Genomic DNA, 22,510 nt, shown 5'->3' on the forward strand with positions numbered 1-22,510 from the left:
TTGGATTCGTTAACCACTGCGCCACGACAGGAACTTCCCTAAATCCATTTTATAGGTGATGAAACTATGGGAAAAAGAGGATTTTAAATAAATTACACATGGTCACAGAGTTAATAAGTGGCAGAGTCAGGATCTGAACTCCGAAATCTGAGCCCTGAGCTTTAGTTCTTAACTACTACCTGTGCCCCTGCACCCCCTGTTAGCATCTAGACATTCTTGAATACTGGTTATTTATCTTACAAGGCCATGAATGATCCCTAGTATTTCTCTGTAGTCCTACCTCAGAAACAACTGATCTCAAATCTTTAAGAGATTGCGTAAGGAGGCCTAGAATATCATTTTGAGCCAAAGAGTGAGAACAAGTGCTGAATTCTTATAACAATACCATTTCTACCTAATAGAAAATCAGAGCAATGACAGAGTAGGTATTGATTAATTCAGTCCCGCAAATGTCACTTATTAAGTGCAAAAGACAGCCCTAAGCTGTGAGAAGGTATTAGTTCAAGGAACATGGCTTACTTTTAACAGAGTGCTTTTCTAGTGCAAAGAAGAAAAAAAAATCTCATGAGCAGGCAGACTCATTATCCACTGTGTCTCAGACCACTGCTGTGCCACAAAGCCCAATCCCTTTACGAAAAGGCCTAACCATAAAGACCCAGGGCTGGAAGATAACCAGGTCAGCAACGTGTTGTATTGTAAGAACTTCCTGGCGTTTGTAGCCATCGTTCTAACAGGCAAAACAGAGGGTAATTGTGCAGCCATTTCTTTGTCTAAGGAGAGCCTAAGAGTCCAGTAGGGATGAGGACAGTGGCTGCATTAAGGAGAAAGCAAGAAAAACAGCACTTTCTAGCAGCAGCAGACCGTGATATTGACCATGTGATACAGAATATTGATTTACAATCAAAAAAAGAAGAAAGGTTGGAAAAAAATAATCAGCGTCTCCCCAGTACTGGCCAAAAAGAAGGCAATTGGTCTACTAGCAAGATTAAGTCCAGGGAGAAGGGTCTTAGTGTGGAGGAGAATCATTTAACAACAAATCAGATTTTGAATACCCCCTGAGTACCTGTACACGGCACTCTGCTGGGGTGGGAGCGGGGAGTTAGATGGTAGGTAGATGCAACAAGAATTTGGAAACAGAGAAGGAAGGATCTCTACCACAATTTGGAGCGCACCATCAAGTTGGGGAAAGGGCCTACACTCCAGAAATGATCATGACACACTCAGTGCCTGTCAATCGCCATTTAACACCCACATCTCTGCTCACAGTAAGTGCAGCCACTGTGTCAAGTCCTCCGCAAACACTGCCTCATTTAATCCCCCCCATATCATGGGAGGCAAGCAACGCTTATCTCCATTTTACAGATTATTAAATAGACTGGCAAAGCTTTCGCTCCTTGCATTCAACCCCGGAGCTAGAAAGTGGTGGAGCTGGGAATCCAAAGCAGCCCTGTTCAAGTCCAAGGCTGATCCCTCACTACTAGGTTACATCAACTCTCCAGAACGTTCAGGCACACTTTCAAGAATGATCCCTCTGGTTAATGAGGGCCTGGAGGACTTCCTGCAGGAAGGAGAGAGATACAGAGAGACTGAAGAAGAGGAGGCAGGAACATTACAAGGGGCAACCACTGAGTGGAATGTGGTCAAATACTCACAAACATGCTCCACTCACTTCTCTTACCAGGCTCTGACAACACAGTATTGCTTGATTCAGGTCCATGACCTCCAGGCACTCAGTGTTTACTGAAGGAGGCACACACCTCCAAGACAGCACATCTCCCAGGCAGGGATACACTCTGGAAGATCTGGCACAGCTGGTGACCCCCACCATTTACATCTCAGTCTAAGAAAGAACTGAGTTCCCGTCATGGCTCAGTGGAAATGAATCCAACTAGGAACCATGAGATTTCAGATTCGATCCCTGGCCTCGCTCAGTGGGTTAAGGATCCAGCGTTGCTGTGAGCTATGGTGTAGGTCGCAGACATGGCTCGGATCCTGTGTTGCTGTGGCTGTGATGTAAGTCAGGGGCTACAGCTCCGATTAGACCCCCAGCCTGGGAACATCCATATCCTGCAGGTGTGGCCCTAGAAAAGGCAAAAAGACCCCCAAAATAAATAAATAAATAAAAAAGAATAGTGGGTGTTTCTGTTTACCAGGTGGCATGGCGCTGCCATAAATCAAGAGCATAAAGTCAAGTTTCCATTCCTGGGACTCATCAGCTTTGGGATTTTAATTTTTTTCTTAAATTGGATGATGCTTGCAATATTTAAAATTATAAGAAAACAAGGAAGCTTTATAAACATTTTACTATGGACATTATCTTCAAGTGGCATAACAGGTGGTACATGTGATCATAAGATATACTCCCACTCCTCACCCTTTTTTGCCTCTGCCTTTGCTTCCTGAGAAATTCAGCCTTAAAGACAGTAGGTGGGAAAGAACAAAGTAGGTGCCAGTAATGGGTATGGGAGGGGGTTCCAAGGAGGCTCAGAGCAAAGAAGAACTAGAAGAAACCCCATGGTGTTAAACCGGAATTTAAAGTACAGATGTCAATTCATGGTTTTCAAGGTAGGCAGAGAGACATGAAGACAGATACACACACAAAGATGCAGCAGTAGCAATGTGTGTACATATAGAAATATAGTCAACCTTCACTGTTTATCAATTTTGTATTTAAGAATTCACCTATTCACTAAAAGTTATCTGTAACCCTAAACACGTAATACTTGCAGTGTTTGCCTGGTTATTCGTGGACACCTACAGAGGAGCAAAAACTGAGTGACTTGACAAACATTTTCCCAGCTGGGGTTCAAGAAGGCAAAGATTTTCCTTCTTATTTCAGCTCTTAACACTTGTATATGTGTCCTTACTGTGGTCTAGTCAGCGCCATGGTTTTTGCATTTTGTAGTTTTCTTGGTGATTTCACTGTTTAACACCACCCCAAGCAGAGGGAAGTGTTGTCCATCATTCCTAAGCACAAGGATGCTAGAATGTGCCTTACAGGGAAAATATATCTGTTAGATAAGCTTCATTCAGGTATGAGGTCACTGCTGTTGGCCATGAGCTCAATATTAATTAATCAACAATATACATTAAATATGTTGTCCTTAATTTTTTTTTGGCCGTGCCTGAGGCATGCGGAACTTCCTGGGCCAGGGATCAGACTTGGGTCACAGCAACAGGCTAAGCCACAGTAGTGATAATGTCAGATCCTTAACCCCCTGTGCCACCAGGAAACTCCCTTAAATGTTGTCTTTAAACAGAAACACACATAAAACAAGCTTACGCACCAATTAGTTAACAAAAATGTTGTGACCAGAGGCTGGCAAGAACCTAACTCTATTTCCCAAGGAGCAGTGGTTCAGTATTTGCTAACTCAGTGTTCCCTCTGACTTTATACACCACCATTACTGTGAGTAACAAAAATCAAATGTTTTCCCCAGCTCTGTCCACTGAGAAGGCTGGGATGAATGATATCCCAGTAGCCAAGAACACACTCATTGCCCAGATTTTGGCTCCGAATACCTTTTTCTAATAAAAGCTTCCAGAGCTCCTTGGAGAAATGGCTGAAAACTAGGGCTACTTCTACTAGGGGAAGTAGAAGATGAACCTGGCACATCTTTTTGTGCCAGAAAGTCAAGAACTATGCAAAGAATGATGATGCATCAAAAGGACACAGGAAGCAGCTTAAATGGGCTCCCACTGGTCACCTCAAGAACAATGCAAACATGAAAATGAGCATTATAGATTACAGCTTGCTGAATAAAATATGCAAACTGAGTCCATACCAATATAAACAAGTAAGTAAAACAAAAATTGATGAGGAATGGGATAGCTACAGAGTTTCCAAATATCTCTCTACAACTTCCTTCTTCATTAGGACTGAAAAAAAAACAAACAAACAAAAAAAAAAACCCTTTACAGAGGAGAAGCCCGGGTAACACAACCTCAATCATGTGATGAGGTGAACATCCTCAGTAACAGGACAAAGCTATACTGTGCACCACATGTGAGGATGCAAAAAGAACAGGAGTTCATGGAAGTTCCCTTCGTGGCTCAGGGGTTAATGAACCTGACTAGGATCCAAGAGGATGCAGGTTCAATCCCTGGCCTCACTCGGTGTGTTAAGGATCCAGTGTTGCCGTGAGGTGTGGTGTAGGTCACAGACGAGGCTCAGATCCCACGTTGCTGTTGCTGTGGCTGTGGCTGCCATAAGCCAGCAGGTGTAGCTACAATTTGACCCCTAGCCTGGGAACTTCCATATGCCGAGGGTGCAGCCCTAAATTAGTGTCCACGAGGATGTAGGTTCAATCCCTGGCCTCAATCAGTGGGTTAAGGATCCGGCATTGCTGCCAGCTGCAATACAGGTTGCAGATGGGGCCTGGATCTGGTGTTACTGTGGCTGTGGTGTAGGCTCCAGCTCCAGCCAGACCCCTGGCCTGGTAACTTCCATATGCCACAGGTATGGCCCTTAAAAAAGAAAAAGAAAAAAAAAAGAAAAAAGAAAAGAACAGCATCATGGGAGTTCCCTGGTGGCTCAGTGGGTTAAGGATCTGGCATTGCCACTGCTGTGGTGCAGGTTTGATCCTTAGCCCAGGAACTTCTGAAAGCCATGAGTGCAACCAAAACAAAAACAGAGAGAGAAAGAGAAGAACATCATCCCCATGATATTCTTGCCAAAAACGCAAAACTTCAATTTAATTTTGAGGCAGGCAACAAAACAAATTGATAGACATGCTACAAAATAACTGACCTTTCATCTTGAAAGAGTTGAGGTCATGAAAGTCAAGGAGGCCCATTCAAACCCAAGAAGAAGAAAGATGGTGACAATTAATCACCACGAATGATTCTGAATTTGATCCCCTGGCTAAAAAGAACATGAATGGGACATTTGGTACAATTTGAATGGCGTCTGAGTATTTGATGGCAGCAGTTTTGATGACTACACTGTGGTTAGATTCGAGGATGTTCTTTTCTAGGCAATACCTGCTCAAATAAAAGTAATTGGAGGTGACGATGCATAGCTCAGCAACCTACAATTGAATGATTCAGAGAACCATTCTTTGTGCTGTACTTTCAAGCCTTTCTGTAAGTGTGTGATTGTTTCTAAAAAAGGACAAAATATTTAAAAAAAAAAAAAAAAAAAGGATGCCTACCAGAGCAGTAAGCGTGAAAGGGAAGGAAGCACAGAAGGAGCTTCCTCTCTCCTGACTCTTCATCCACCCCTACAGCAAAGCAAACCCTGCCTCTGTACTTGCCCCCTGGCCACAATTTCTACAAGAGTCCTCTATACCAACAGACCTCTAATTCCTCATCTTCTTCATCTGGATTCTTCCCAGAATGCCACTGGAACCCATCCTGGCCTAGGATGTCTCTCCCTGCTGATAACACAGGCCTTTACTTTCCTGTCTGCCCAGCAGTGGACACCTGGGGATGCTCTATCAGGCTGCCTCTATCTCTCTGACCACCCCCCCTCTACTTCCCTATCTCCTCTGCAGGCTCTCTTCTTGCTTAAACCTCATGGTCCTTGAGCTCTCTCCCTATCCCTCTCCTCCTGCTCCCCACATCCTTACCTGGTGGATCTCATCTGCCTTCAGGACTCACATCACCAGATCTGCAGAGAGACACCAGCCCTCCCTGTGTCCTCTTGCTCCACGACCACAGCACGTTTATTTCCCCACGGTCTTTCACATGCATATCAAACTCATCCTATTTAAAAAAAATCACCTCTCTATGGAGTTCCATTGTAGCTCAGTGTTTAGCGAATCTGGTTGGGAACCATGAGGTTGCAGGTTCAATCCCTGACCTTGCTCAGTGGGTTAGGGATCGGCATTGCAGTGAGCTGTGGTGTGGGTCGCAGACATGGCTCGGGTCCCCTGTTGCTGTGGCTGTGGCATAGGCCGGCAGCTGTAGCTCCGATTGGACCCCTGGCCTGGGAATGTCCACATGCCGCAGGAGCAGCCCCAGAAAAGGCAAAAAGACAAAAAAAAAAAAAAACCTCTCCCCTGCCACCACCCCTCCCAGACATACTCCCCTTTCTGCATTCCTGATCTCAGCGGCACCAACCTCCACCCAACTGTCAACATCAAGAATGCAGGAATCATCCTTGTTGACCCCTCTCCTGTGCTCTCACATCCAACTGCCCAACTCCTAACAACTTCAGCTCCTAAATACCTCTCAACTCTGTCCTCTTCTACTCTAGGATGTTATCATGTCTGCCCAAACTGCGAAAGCATCCCAAGTGGGCTCCTCACTTCTATTCTTACTGCTCTTGAATACACACTCCGCTTCCTAAAGACCGCACTCCACCTACACCCTTTAATGGATTTCCTCTGTCCTTAAAAGTCTAAGCCTCTTACTAGACGTCAAGATCTACTTGTCAACTCCATTTCTATCTTAAATCCTCTGCACCAATTGTATTACAACATTTTCCACTTCCATCCCGCTGACAATACTGTTCCCAACATCTAGCAGCATGCCTAGCACTTTGTAGGTGTTCAATGGATGGGGGGGAGGGCAGACCAACTTAATACGGAACACAAACTCCTATCTTCACATATGTGAGAGTATTAAACACGTGATTAAAATCTGTGGTAAAGGCTTCAAAATGTCAAAGAAAATAATTAGCAGCTCAAGGTCCAGGTTCTTGAGGTTAGATATTAAAGTGGAAGAAGGGAAACACACTTGCTCATCGTCAAGTAGAAAGTAGTTTTCCTCTATCACAGGCCATACTATGTATGACTCGATTCCACTACATTTAGCGTGTGGCAAACATTGCACATGGTTTGTTGACACTAAATTCATAAATAGTGGGGCAGTGGGCCTGCCAAGGGACACACACACACACACCCACACACACAGACTGGAGAAGTCAGGCCTGCTCCATGAAGGGGTCAAATAAAAACCTAAGAAATGAAGACCAAATAACAGCCAAAAACCAATTGGGGAACATCTACAGAAACTCACATCACACACATGATGTGGAATGAACTCTCTTTCACTGATTATTCCTTATATTTTCCCTAAAACTCCAATAAGATATGGCCATTCTGGAAGCTTTGCTAAAAATAGAAGCCAATATGCTCTCAACTAGGGTCACCCACTTTAATGTAGGCACTGTTGGCAGTCGCAGGAGAGATGGAGCCCAGAAAAAAATATACAAAGGCAACGGAATTCAGGGCATTTTAGCTGTAAACCATCACTGAAATGGAATCAGTAATCTAATTAAGAAGGGGGGTGGTCCAGGCAGGCGGCTGTCAGACTTTCAAGCCTCAGAAGGAGCTCTTGATGTCTGGATGACAAATAAAAAGCTACCGTGACTTCTGGTGACCCCCAGGATGGCTCTGATGCCTATTAAGCATTCAAAGTCATCTTTTCCCCAAGAGCAAAGACAAACTCTAAGAGGAATCTAAGGGCACTTGAAGGACAGGAGAGGACCCATAAGCACAAGGAAGCACCATCTGAAGGACCCAGGACCACAGGTGAGAAAATTACTGCTGTGAAGAGACACAAGTAGCCTATTTAAAGGGGAAGGCTCATCAGGACATGAGCAGAGGGCAGAGGACCCTCCAGGCACTGCTCAGAACAATGGTGATGCCACTGCACCAATAGCCACGGCCCACCACAGGATGCCGGCTACATGCCAGCCCTGTGCTGAACATTAACTAAAAGGAGGGTGCTATTAACTCCATTCTACACAGCCAACAACAAAGATACAGGAGACCAGTTTCCCCCAGATTTGTCAACCTAATAAGTAGTGGCATTGGGACAGGGACCTAGGTTTGCCCAACTTCAAAGTCCATGACCTTTCTGAAGTACCATTTCTCATTGCTCACTTATGACTGACTGTTCCTATCCAGAAGGAAAAAGGGAATGTCCACCTAAAAACACGCACACACGAAGTTGGTCGTCAGGAAGCTAATGGGCAATACCATGGGGAACAAACCTTGTATCACTCACCTTATCTTCTGGTTAGAACAACAAAGGCTAAGTAATGCATGATGAGGACAATACTGTGATGCACCATACTTCAAGAAGAAAGTGAAATACTGCCCTCTAGGCCTGGACCCCACCCTCACTGAACTTGTTATTGTTGAGTCCCAAATGTTCCTTCCCTAATATTCCTCACAATGATTGAAGCTTACAAAAGAGTCTTTATGAAATGGCCAAGTGTTGCCTTCCCGAATTCCCTCAGTCACCAGTAACACAACCCTACTTAAATTAGGAACACTGGTGTAACACTAGGAACACCAGGTCCCGTTACCACAGTGCAAGTCTATCAACATGTACCACACCTCCCCGAGGAAGGGAAATTCTGATATTCTGTCTTTCCAACACCTATGTATCTGAAGAGGCCTTTACTTCAACTGGAAACTGGGGGCAAAAATGGGGACTAGCTCACTTGTAGTATGGAGAGGCTGCCAAGCTGAATATTACATAATGTCCAGCCTCCTATGCTCCTACAGTGCCTGCACAGACGCTGCCAAAGTGAAGGGCTCACAGGTGACTTTCATTTGGATCTGAGTCTCAGGGCAAAGAAGCAGAGAGTAAGGGCATCTAAGAAGCCATTCCTCTTCAGAGAAGGCATGGAGCAGGGTCTAGCTGCTCAAGTACTGGCTTCCTCGTTGAAGAGCTTCTCGCAGCAGCAGCCAGGGCAGCGTCCCAGATTGCCGCAGGAGATAATGATTCTGAAGGTGGGTACGGTGTATCCTGGAGGCTTAACCTAGAGCCGATTCCTCCAAACCTTCCAAGGATCTTGGAAGCCCTCACCTCCTGGATTAAACCTACTTCAGCTTTAACTCCCTAGAGCAGATTCTATGTCTAATACAGGAAATGTGAGCAATAACAAGAAGCTCATTGAGTTTACTACTTTATTAAATTCATAAAATATTAGGTATAAAAAACTTAGTCACAAAGGATAAAGAAACAAGCTCAATTTATTTTCATTATATTTTGTTATAGTATCATTGATGTCAGGGTAATTCTTATACACCATAGTATCGCAGCATTTTATAAGTCTAAACCTACACTGTAATCCACCTCATTCATAAACATGAGATAACTTGACCTACTTTCTAATCCGTGCAGCTCCTTCTTGCCTGCATTAATCTGTGGTGACATTTTAAAAGTTGCTCTAATAATTTCCATTATATTAAAATGTATTTTTCATTTATATCACCTTTGATTTTCCTCCCATAAACAAAATACTGTTTTCTCAGCAGTTGGCCTACAAATGTTGTAGCAAATAGGATGTACAAGACAGCTAATACAAAAGCTTCTCTGTTGATCTGGGCTCAATGTTGGGGGATGACGGTGCGTGGAGGGTGAAGAGGCAAAGAATGAGACAGTTTTGCCCCCAAGTCCACATGACATGGGATGGTAGGTCTAACTCTTTCTCTGTACATAACCTTTGGTAAATTATAGAGCACAGTTCTCAAAAATAAATAATTCCCTATCAAAAGTGATAATGTTCCCCAGGTAATATAATTTGTCTGTGAGTTCCATTAATTCTCCAATTAAAGTAATAAAGAAAAACGGAGAAGAAATCGACTTCTGCTCCCTTAGCCACCTTCCAACTATATCCACGCTGTGATCATCAACAGCCTCCCGGACGTGGGTGCCTTCTCTCTGGTGAAGTCTTTTCTAAGTTCAATGTTGATAATCCTTTCAAGCAGATCCTATTGTGCTCGAGAACTTCCTAAGGCTCCTAAATGCCCAGAGCGGAGGATTGCAAACTATCATCCACAAGCTAAAAATGATTTTTACATTGTTAAATGGTTGAAAAAAAATTTTTAAGAATTATATTTCTAGGAGTTCCCATCATGGCTCAGTGGAAACGAATATGACTAGCATCATGAGGACGCATGTTTGATCCCTGGTGTTGCTCAGTGGGTTAAAGATCTGGTGTTGCCATGAGCTGTGGGGTAGGTCACAGACACGGCTTGTATCTGGTGTGGCTGTGACTGTGGCTGTGGTGTAGGCCAGCAGCTGTAGCTCCGATTAGACCCCTAGCCTGGGAACCTCCATATGCCACGAGTGCAGCCCTAAAAAGAAAAAAAAAAAGAAAAAGAAAGAATTACATTTCAAGATACACGAAAATTATGGGAAATTCAAATTTCAGTGTCCATAAATCTAGTTTGATTGGAACACTTATTTATGAATTATCTATGGCTGCTTTTTGTACTCCAACAGCAGAATTGAGTAGTTCCACCAGAGACGGGAGCGTCAAATATTTACAACCTGGTCCTTTACTATAAATGACTGCCAACTCCTAACCCAGGGTGTAGAATCCATAGCCTTTGGCCTGCAATGCAGGTCGTGGAAACCCGGATCTAACCAGCCTTTCTAAGCCTATTTTCATCTGCTTGAAGACAGAATGCCTATTCCACTGAAATGCTCTTCCCCTTTTCTCTCAAACACAACTCCCTTTCCTTCCTTACCTGCTCCAAAGCCCCATTCAATTCCAATGGTTTATAGACATCCTACTTTCTCTTCAGAGAGGGAGTCAGATCATATATACATTTAACTTCCCTGAGGCTAAAAAAGAAAAGTCACATTAAGAATGCCCGAAGGGGAGGAGTTCCCGTCGTGGCTCAGTGGTTAGTGACTCCGACTAGGAACCATGAGGTTGCAGGTTTGATCCCTGGCCTTGCTTAGTGGGTTACGGATCCCGTGTTGCTGTGGCTCTGGCGTAGGCTGGTGGCTACAGCTCTGATTCGACCCCTAGCCTGGGAACCTCCATATGCCACGGGAGCGGCCCAAGAAATGGCAAAAAGACCAAAAAAAAAAAAAAAAAAAAGAGTGCCCAAAGGTATTCCACAGCACGATTTGTAAAAGATGAGAAACACTCTTGTGTCCACCAACAGGGCAGGGTGATGTTCAAGCCAATGGACCCAGTGACAGATGGGCAGCTGTGCAAAGGGATGAGGATCACTATGCACCAGTACAGCACAAGAGCCAAGGCCGATTAAGTGAACAAAAGCAAAGTGGAAGAAAGTACGCGCGGCAGGCATACTATTATTTATTTAGGAAGGAAGTGAGATATAAATACGAAAGCATGCATCCATTTGTCAATACATTTTTAAAGGTGCAAGGACAAACTATATTTTCCAATTGCTACATATGACAAGGAAGGGAAATTGGATGGAAAGAGGTCTGAGGCAAATGCAAATACTTCTGAATACATACACCTTATGTTGCGGATGAGTCTTGGAAACCTTGACAATATGACTAGACCAACCTACATTCCCACCAACATACACAAATGTCCCTTTTCTCTACATCCCTGATAACAACTGTTACCTTCTCTTTCTGATAATAGCCAACTGAACAGGTATAAGGTGATATCTCATTGTGGTTTTAATTTACATTTCCCTGATGATTGGTGCTGTCAAGCATCTTTTCATGTACCTGTTAGTGAGAGACGGTATACATGATATAAGACCAGCTAAGAATTAATCATCATTGAACTTGAGGGATGGGCCCACAGTTCACCATACAATTCTCTTCACTTTTGGATATGTTTGCAAGTTTCCATAATAAAAAGGTATGAATAAATCAATTTGGCAGGCAATCCCACTCCCATTCCTCTTGGTGAGCACATAAGCCCCAGAATGACTGGGGGAGAGATGTAAGAATTTACGGTTCCCTGGGCTTGTTCAGTTTCTAAATGCCTCTTGGGGTCCTATCTGGAGGCTGAGAGTAATTCTGTTGTTTACAACATGGCCCTTAAACACAGAAGCCAACTGTGATGCTGTAAGCTCTTCCCCTGCTGGGAGAAAACCAGGCTAGCTGTGTTGGACTGACCTGGAGCTGGGATTCCAGGGTCTAAGAGGTGGCATTTTCCTAAGGCATGTCCGAGAACAAATTTGTCGATGAAGGACTTTTGCCTTAGGTGCTAAATGCCTAAGTTCACCCCCAAGTAAGGTGCTAAATTTTAACTCATCCTGGAAGGAGCCCAAGCTCTGTCAGCTGTTCAGCCCACCTTAGACCTTCATTCTAGTGAGAGAAAATAAACTTCTTCCTTGTTTAACCCATTGTGGTTTCCAATCTTTTCCACTACAAGCGGCAAAACTTCCACTAATTAACACAGAAATAAATTCTCCGTTCTCCTGGAAGCCTATTCTACCCTATCAGAAAAATCTACTTTCTCTTAACTGACTCTCCTTTTCACCCATTTGTCACAGAGATCTCTGCACTTCGTTCTTCCTGGAAACTCGCAGACCTAACACAACAATGTCACTATATGCTCCAGTGCCAATTTTTATTTCTGTCCTTCCTAGTTCAGAGAATTGAATACATTTCCTTTGAAACAACTTTCTGTTAACAGTGGCCACCAGAGAGGACGAGAGCCTCACTTGCACATAGCTTGTCCCCCAGGCCTGAATTAAACTCTCCAAAGGGACTACAAAATGAACCAAGAATCCTGAGTGACCCAGACGCCTGGAGCCAAGAGTTCTCCTGCAGTGGAGATTGACTCATTCTTCGCTCCTCAGAGGTAAATAAATGGAAGAATATATATAATGTATTTGGGGAATGTTTAGCATCAGGTAATAAAAAAGACTTTTTAAATGTCATTCATTTCCTTCTCTTGTAGAAGGGTTGGGTTCTATCCCAGTCTTTTAGAAGCTACAGTTCTAGGCATGGAATAAAATTTTGACTGAGATTTAAACTGTTCCAATAATTTTTCTCAAGTCGTTTTTCCCCAAATATCGCTTGACTATAAAGCTGTGACAATTAGTGATCTTTGTAAAATGGAAACACAAATATCTCATACAGATTAATTCTGACTTGGGAGTTTATTGTCATATTGACGGATGATCAGGACAGGAAAGAGTGCTAAGCAGAACTGCCGTCATTGCAAGATGATGGTAGGATAATCTTAGACTGTTTATCACTATCTAAATTTCAATGTGGAAATTCACCTCTGGTCACCCTGCAACAAGGTAAGTACTGCATCCTATCTATTCATTCAGTCTTGATTTCACTAAGCCGGTAAGTAAACAAGATACTGCTCTAAAGATTTGTGCAATACTTGGGCGCAAAAACATAATAGGTCGAGATGTTTGGAGAATAAGTGCTATCTGCACTGAGTAGCCCACATTACTGTGATCACCTTAACCTAGGAAGAGGGAACAAGGAGGAATTCTATCCACAGGCACCAACTCCTCAATGGACCACAGCACAGAAAGCAGAACCAGCTCCATGGTTCACAGTGAAGAGACATCACCTGGGGTCTGCCTAGGGAGGAAAGCATGCGGCCAGAGAGGGAAGAACACTCTGTGAGGGACCCAAATGCTACCCATCTGGTCATGGTCATAACAGTAATTCACTAAATAGAGTAAAATCCGAAGATGTACGCAGAGCACTGCATTCACTTGAGAAAATAAAGTGTATTCAACGTACAGCTGGATTGTTTCTCCAATCTTTCTTTTTTTTTTTTTTTTTTTTTTGTCTTTTTGCCATTTCTAGGGCCGCTCCCGTGGCATATGGAGGTTCCCAGGCTAGGGGTAGGGGTATAATCAGAGCTGTAGCCACCAGCCTACACCAGGGCCTCACCAACCCAGGATCCGAGCCACGTCTGCAACCTACACCACAGCTCACGGCAATGCCAGATCCTTAACCCACTGAGCAAGGCCAGGGATCCAACCTGAAACCTCATGGTTCCTAGTCAGATTTGTTAACCACTGAGCCACCACGGGAACTCCCTCTCCAATCTTTCTGAAATAATGACCAAAACACACCTTATATTAAGATAATCAAATGCACCTGACTCACACTGGTCCTCGAGGCTCTAAGAAAAGCCCTAGATCAATAGCCACCATTGACAAACCACCTTTCCAACTTACCTCTTTCTCACTTCACACTCACAAAGGGAACACGAGATAGGTAAGGACATTCCCTTTTCCAGGCATTCTGGATGAGGAGCTCCTGGCCACACAGTGCATCCACAACAAGGATGAGGCTGGGAACTAAAGCAGAGCTGATTTCCTACAGCAGCAGGATTGTGAGGGCAAGACAGAGGTCTGTTGAGCAAAGTACGAAAGAGGCATCTAGAAGTCTTTTTTTAACTGAGAAAACTACAGCTGGCACCATGCCCCCAGCCTGTACCAGGTCTAAGAAGCCCTTCCAGGGAAGACCTTGGAGGTCTTGTGTTCAGAATCTCAGCTTCCCTGTGTATGAAATGTCAGTGGTCGCATCTGTTGCATGGAGCTAGTGTGAGGGTTTCCAAGGACACCAGGCCTCTAGTTTCTAGGTGCCTCACACATCAGGTCCTCATAAATCGTGGCTAATTTCAAAGACCCAGGCCACTACCTCCTTCAGAGACACCAGAGCCTGAAGCTACTTTTCCAACACTAGTAACAAACATCCCTGGCCATCAACATCCATCTCAGAGGCGGGCGGCACATACAGAGACCAAACTGTCCTCACTGAAGGTGAAGGATGGGGGCCTGTGCGACTGAGACCTATGAAAACAAAGTGGGTTCCCAGGAGCGACGGGAAGGCAGAGTCTAGGAAAAAACACGAGGCTGCATTCAAGGCAGCCAGTGCCCTGTGGAAGGGAGGATCCATTCCGTGGAGGGGCCTAGGTGTGAGGACGTCAGGCTCAGAGAGGAAGGAATATAATCCCACCCCATGATCTGGCTGCCATGAGAACAGCAGCTCCCTAATTATGACCAAGTACAGGCTGCTTCTTGGCTTTAACATTTGGAATCGAGTTATAGGTAAATCATGGAAGCCCTTACTGGGAGGAAAGAACAGCATATTAACATTACCAGCTCTGAGCATATGAAATTACAAGGTATAGCTGCCCCAAATGGAAAGGCTGGGTGGGGGAGGATGGTACCAAGAAATGGTGTCTCTAGGAGACTGAGTAAGAATGGAAGAGGCTGCATGTGTCACCCGAAGGCGCAGCGGGAGGACTAAAGGCATGAATCAGCCGGAGTAGGGGAGGGAGATGGGATGGTCAGAGCGAGGTAATCAGCGATCACAAGACACCAATAAACTGCTTTTAAAACTGATAAAGCAAGACAGGGTGCTGCGAGTATAATATTCATACATGTGGAAATCAGCAAAAAGGATCCACGGGGGGTGAAAAAGCAGTTGCTGCCAGGAAGGAAGGCTAATAAGGGAAGGAAGAGAGAGGGTAAGATACTTGTTCCTTTCCATTATAAGCTTTTCTGTAGAGTTTTCTATTTCCAGCCACTTACGTGCATTACTTTGACTTAAATTCTTGTTTTAATGAGAGATCTTCTATAAGACCATTGTTTACATCACAGCAGGAGGATTTTTCTCAACTTCTACCAGGCCTTATAGTGGTGTGTTGAGAAGACTGCAGCTGGCCTAACAGTGTGTTTACTTTATTTTAATCTTAGTGAAGTCATGTTTAAACGCTACAAGTGCACCAGCCATTTTATGATTCTGGAAAGCTGTCCAATTCTGGTGTGTTGTAAACAGAACAGAAAGGCTTTGATGGGCATTTTAGATCTTCGGGACGTGGGACTTCACAGCCAAGGAAGAGTCATTTTTCAAGGTTCATGTTCGATAGGAGAATAGGTCAATGCAGGCACAAGTATTCCGGAGCCTTTAAGTCCGTGCCATCGAATCAATTCTAAGGGAGAAAAGGCTCGCATCTTGAGTTCTTCAGGAGGGCATTTTAACTTTGAAAGACATTAACTGATGAACATAATTTGCCCCAAAGCTTAAGAAACAAAACATTCTATACCACCCATGGATTAAATTTAATTATGGAAAACAATCTGTAAATTGTTATTGTTGTTCTGAAACATTTACCAAGTACAGACAGCAGAAGAAGGACCCCAGCACACGTCTGGAAACCCTCATCAGCAAGATGGTGCTAATTAGGACTCCCAGCCACTCAGGGAGCCCACAGGGGGTGGCAAGTGGCAAGGCCTACAGTCAACAAGCAGAGTAATGTAGAGAATCCGGCTAATGGAGGATGGCAGGAAGACAAAAGTGCATAACAGATTACATTTTTAATGAAGAAAAGCAAGCACAGAACAACTTATCTTTTCTGACATCAGAGCCTTTAAATGACTGATACAAAGTAAAAAAAACAGCTATGGATTTTACAGACTCGATACCTTCCCTAAACAGCACTGGGAACTAAAAATTCCCAGAGAGCCAAAAACAATGTTTTTTCATTTAAAAGCCGTCTTAAAATATTTTTCTTACCAGCCTGCAGGGAAAATGGAGATAAGTTCAGAATATCGCATTTATTCTCAAATCTGGACTATACCATGAGTCATTAAGTTCAACTCTACACAAATCATTTATCATATGCTCCCATCCATTGACTCTCCATCAATCTCTCTCCTCTCTCACATGCCTGCAATTCTTTAAAGCATCATGTTTATTCCTGTGAAGCATGGCTGTCTCCAATTCTTAATTGCTCATCCCTACAACATCTCACCCAGAATGGCCTGGCCTTCTGAAAGGCTCAGGAAATGATTGATTGATTACAGTGTTCATTCTTTAAATTTTATTCAGACTTGGACTGACCCAGATACCTTAAAGCAATTCTATTCCTCTCATTTATGTCAAAATAAAAGTTCCCACGAGCATTTATTCGTGACTTTAGACACTTCCAAAAACGTCAATATTTCAGATCATCTCTCATATTCCTATACGTTTAAGACAAACATCTCTGTTGTTGTCATCATTGCTGTTTGATATTGCTTTTTCCTAAGAAAGGGCAATGAAATAAATATCCCCAAGGTGGAAGCAATCCAAATGAAGCATAAAAATCAGGCAGTAAACCAAGCGTTAGGTTGACAGAGGGAAAACAACCAGGTAAGTCTGTCAAATTTCATTTAAGTTTCCCAGAAAATAGGAATGTTAAAACAAAAAATAGGAATGTTAAAAGAAAGCCAGAAATCATTGGAGGAGGACTTCAAAAGGACTGAACCACTATGTTGCAATCAACAAAGACCATGGTTTAACTTCACAGAGCTTTCAGGAGCAGTCAGAGTTAAGCAGGCATCTTGAAATATGTGGAACTGCTGCTCCTTCCATTATTTCACCATCCTAATAATTCATTCCATTACTTCCTCTGTCCTCCACCCATCCTACCCCTCAAACACATCCCCACACTCCAAGGAGAAATAAATAGGAAGTATCTTCTATTTATCACAGACTCATGGCATAAGAACCCACCTGGCATGCTCCTTTAAGATCTGAAATCCATGGGAAAGACATATATACATATATATGTTTCCTGCCCACTGTGCTCAGGCCCTTCAGCCAGACTGGCCCATCTAGTGCTGTCTGGAGATCCTCCTAGGACAACATCTGTGCCAAGACACCCACAAAATCCAAGGGCTAGACAGCTCCTTTACTCTTCCCTATCCTGTGTACATCTGATCCCATAGCCCTTAGCTCCTAACTCTTAGCCATACCCTTGACCCCTACCCAACCTTGCACTCCTTGCACTTGGCATTTGCAATTGTGTCCCTGGAGTCAGACATTCAGCCCACCTCACCGCTAACTCTCAGCATCCCCACACGGCAGGCAGACACTCATCTGTCAAATACCACCTGGCCAGAGGCTGCCCACAGTGGTGTAAAGGGAGGATTCTGTACACTTTTATCAGACAATTCAACACACTGTCAAGTCTTCATATTTACACGGACTCCAAGGTGGTTCACAGTTAAATTTATCGTTCACATGGATGAGCCATTTCTATTTGGGTTTCCCAGCAGAATAATCCCTTGTCTTTCATTTAACCTCTGACTTCTGTGTTCAACCATGCTAGCTGTCACAAGTCTTTTTGGAAATACTCAATGTATAACTAGCATATAATTCTTTCCTGCTTCAGAGAAATGATATAGTTTTAGAGGCAAAAGAGCTTTGTAGTCACATACCCTAAAACTTCTCAAACACCAGTCCTCAGGCCAGTGCTGGATAGTTCATGGCTAATAGTCAGTGGTCAGCAGAGAAGTGAGAAAGAGGAAGGAAATGAGTTTTTTTGCAATGCTAAACACATACTATCTAAAGCCAAATTCATGACTTTCCATTTAGTATTAAAATAGTTCTTCTTTCATGAAATGATGGTAGTAGATGGTAGTTATTTTTTGAAAATTCTTTATGAAAAATTCTTAACACAAAATAGATTAGCACATATATAGAGAGAATTACCATGCACTTATCCAGCTGAAACAATTATCAACTTTGTTTATATATAGACTAAATATCTAGTTCTGAAAATCGATCCTGAAATTTTTTTTTTTCTTATTTCACAAAATCTAAAAGTGTGGGGATGACAAGGATGGGCCAACCTCTACATTTTACAGATAAGGACATGGAGACTGGCAAGAATGAGCCTGTCCACAGTTGTACAGCTGATCAAGAACAAAATTGGTCTACATGGCGCACCATGACACAGTTTTTGAGGTTAAGAGCATAAACCTATCCTTTTTAACTTGTCAGATGTATTGAGGCACAGCCAAAACCTAGAGAAGATTGCCTTTTGTCCCTGCCCAGGGTACCTCATACACACAACTTGGAAGCTCACAGCTATAATTGGGACATCCAAATGGGAAAAACCAATCACTTGCAACCAAAGTTTACTTCATCTCATGCTAGAGCAATTGTGTACCATCCCTGGAACCCCCAGACGGTTACAGCACAAAGATTAATCCAAGTTTCTGCATTAACTCCTTATCCATCACTCCCCTTCCCTGAAATTATGAAGCAAACATATGCAAATGAATGAATGCAATAAGGTAAAAAACCAGCTATACCTCCCCTCTTCTAGGTCCTACTATCACCCCACCAAGTTTTCCGGTAGAAAATCAAACAGCAATGGAAGTAGTAAGATCAGGGGACCTCACAGAACCATGAGGAAATATAAAGTGATGTATAAAGTGATGTTTTAATACTCTTTAAAACTTGACCAATTCAGGAGGGCAGTCAACTGATAGTGAAGTATTTTTTTAGGGACTCACCTAAATTCTCGGTTTATGTAAAATCAATTTCCCTGAAGATATCCTGGAGCATCTGAGAAGCCTTCAGCAATACCTAAAACAGTAACAAAAATCATCAGAATCAAGTAATGTTATAGACATCAGTTTAAAAAAAAAAAAAATCAAATCATCTCAATCTATACATTTGGTCATTTCCTCCACACTAAGCATGAAAGGAAATAACTCAGGAAACAATGAATTTCCGCTGCAACACATGGGCTGGAAATTTTCTTTACCAACAGGGAATTTGTGGTCCCAAGACACTTATTTCGAAGATGAAAATTATGTTACAGTTGGCAAAGAAGCAAAACACATTATTTTTCACCCCTGTTATAGGAATGCTTAATGGCTCTGAATTTAAACAAAGGTCAAGTATACGCATCCTCCTCCCTGCCCCCACCAATATATAAAACAAAGTCACAGACACTGAACTCTGATTCTTTTCGGTCAGCATTTGTGAGCTCTTGTCTTGTTCTTGGTTTTTTTCCTCCTCAGTTCCTGTAACATGCTTGTGAAGTGGTCCCGTCTTGCTTTAACTGCTCTCATCTCTCTCACAGGTCTCTGAGGCACTGAAAATTGACCATTTAGCACTTTATCCAGGCAAGCCCAATTTGAAGCAGAGAAACAGCATGATCAATTGTAGAAACAAACCAAATGGGCCAGCCACAATTAAACAACAGTCTGAATGAGAATGTACGAATGAACCAGTGGAACAGAATAAACAGGCAGCTAGAGAAATAAGTATTCATATGAAACTGGCCAAGGACATGCAATCTAATCAACTTAAAGAGGAAAAAAAAAAAACCACAAAATATAATCAAACAAGTACTTGAAGAATATACAGATGAATAGTGTCACAATACAGGGATAGAAAAGATCTTTTTAACCTTGACATCAAAATCTGAAATTCAAGGACTGAGACATTTGGCTGGCAACATTTTTTAAAATCTCAAATATGCAAAGAGCAAAAACAAATCAAAAATAAAAGCAAAGAACAAATAAACCTAGATACTTTGGTCAACGAAGATAAAATAAGAAACTAGCTAAAATATTTATACAAGAGATATATGAAAGTCTGCTATCCTTATGCGGAAATGTCTTAAAAGTCAGTGAGGAAATTAATACTCCCCCTCAAAACAGACAAAGCACATTAATAAATTTTCCATGAGAAGAAATAGTATGCACACTGAGGTGTACGGAATGATTGCCAATGGGGAACCTGCTGTACAGCACAGAGAACTCTACCCAATAGTCTATGATAATCCATGTGGGAAAAGAATCTGAGAAAGAATGGATATATGTATATGTATGACTGAGTTACTTTGATATACAGCAGAAAGTATCACAACCTTGCAAATCAACTAGACTCCAATAAAACTTTAAAAAAAGAAATAGCATAGTAACAAACCTAACAATAGAAAAACCCAACTTTAGAAAACTGAGATCTTATTTTTCACCTGTCAGATTGGCAATGATGTTCCAGACTGACAGTAGCCCTTGTAAGGACATGGCTCGTGATGTAGCAACTTAGGCAATTATGTCAGCATGTGAAGTGGCACACACTTTGATCCAGCAATCCTTCCCCCAAGAATCTGCTCCAAGTATATTATTGTGAAAGCACAAAGATCTAAATACATAGCACTGTTTATAATCATGGGGGGGATATAGGCAGTAAACATTCTAAAGTTTCACAAATAAGAGATGTTAGGTAAACATGTATTTTTTGACATTTATCGATAGGAAAAGATCCACGATACACTTCTGGGTGAAGAACAGGTAAATGACCATGCACAGCATGATTCCATTTCTGTGTGTACACCTGTGTGTTCCTGAATATCCTTATACATGTCCAGAGGAAAGCTTGTTAAAATAGTTATGGTTGTCCCTGGACATCAGAAACTTAGGAGTTCCTGTCATGGCTTAGCAGAAACGAATCTAGGAGTTCCTGTCATGGCTTAGCAGAAACGAATCTGACTAGCATCCATGAGGATGCAGGTTTGATCCCTGCCCTTGCTCAGTGGGTGAAGGATCCGGCGTTGCCGTGAGCTGTGGTGTAGGACAAAGAAACGGCTCAGATCTGGCATTGCTGTGGCTCTGGCGTAGGCCGGGAGCCATAGCTCTGATTCATTCCCTAGCCTGGGAACCATCATATGCTGCGGGTGTGGCCCTAAAAAGACACACACACACACACACACACACACACACACACACACACACACACACACACACACAAAAGAAAGAAAGGAAAAAGAAATTTAAAATTTAAAGAATTTCTGCTTTTCTTACTCTTTGAATTTCATATAATGTGCACAAATTATTTTTCTGAAAAATGCAATGGAGCAAAATTTTTTAATCTCTTGCTTGAGTGTAAAGTGATACACTGCATAGACTGCTACTTTCCTTCTGTCGCCTTCTCTCCTCCTCTAGTGACATTTGTGTCACCGTGTGCGTGTTGTGAACACTGATTAGAGAGTTCCCTTCCTCCTCGCTGGTTCCTGTTCATTCCTGAGGGTCACTTCATCCTTGCCTTTAGTTCCTAGTATACTTGTATCTTATTATAAATCTCTCTCTCTTTTTTTAGTTTAAGCTAACTCAAGTGAGCTTGTTACTTGTGAACAAAGGAATTCCATGTAATACAGTGCTTTTATTTTCTACCTTATCAATCACCCCATCCCATCTGGAAAAAGAGCAGTAAATCTTACAGTCACCTGAAGATTTATCATAGGCAATGTCATATATTTATGACCTATGGCCGAGGTAACTGAAACATCAGCTCAAAGCAGGTATAATAAAGGCAAAAACACTACATCAAGATACAGGGGTGTTCATTCCTGACTATGAGAATTGTTGAAAAGGCTATTTGAATAACAAAAACAAAGGGGACTTGAGGGTTCCCATCATGGCTCAGTGGCAATGAAATGTGACTAGCATCCATGAGGATGTAGGTTCAATCCCTGGCCTCGCTCAGTGGGTTAAGGATCCAGTGTTGCGGTGAGCTGTAATGTAGGTCGCAGATGCAGCTCAGATCCCGTATTGCTGTGGCTATGGCTGCGGCTGTGGTGCAGGCCAGCAGCTGCAACTCTGATTTGACCCCTAGCCTGGGAACCTGGGAGCCTCCATATGCCATGGGTACAGCCCTTAAAAAAAAAAAAAAAAAAAAAAAAAAAAAAAAAAAAGGCGGGGTCGGGGGACTAATTTGCCCACATGGGCCATTTCTATGGTTAAAATAATCTCCATTATCATGTTTTAACCACTTCACAGATTTATTTTTATTGAATTATATTTATAGATGAAAAGCTTTTATTTCTACTTAGACTGTGAAATACAGAAATGTATTCCCCTAATAGGCCCATTATGTTCAACTTATCTCCAGCAAACAAATTTATTCTTCTCACTGCCCTATTTTTAAAAGTTCAGAAGTTCCATATAATACACAAATCCTCATAATACCATAATTGTCAACCTGGCTAATAGGCCACAGATACACAAATCCCTTTCCAGGTGTGCTGGATGTCAAGTACAAATCCAAT

General features: G+C 42.6%; 1 protein-coding gene across 24 annotated transcripts in view; it reads right to left on the minus strand.

Annotated features, from left to right (window-relative positions):
- Nucleotides 1-22,510, minus strand: part of TLN2 (talin 2) — a 471,505-nt gene that overhangs the window by 248,011 nt on the left and 200,984 nt on the right. For 23 of the 24 annotated variants that reach the window (XM_084967307.1, XM_084967304.1, XM_021094340.2 and 20 more), the window contains one exon: nucleotides 18,963-19,035. The gene's annotated coding sequence lies outside the window, so the exon portion shown is untranslated. Of the gene's footprint in view, nucleotides 1-18,962; nucleotides 19,036-19,412; nucleotides 19,550-22,510 lie in introns of those variants that run through there. The other variant, XM_084967259.1, reaches the window with a different exon arrangement.

This window comes from Sus scrofa, chromosome 1, assembly GCF_054392235.1.
Source record: "Sus scrofa isolate SSC_HxYL_T2T_F1_AM1 chromosome 1, Sscrofa_HxYL_maternal_Yorkshire_Landrace_v2.0, whole genome shotgun sequence".
NCBI lineage: Eukaryota > Metazoa > Chordata > Mammalia > Artiodactyla > Suidae > Sus > Sus scrofa.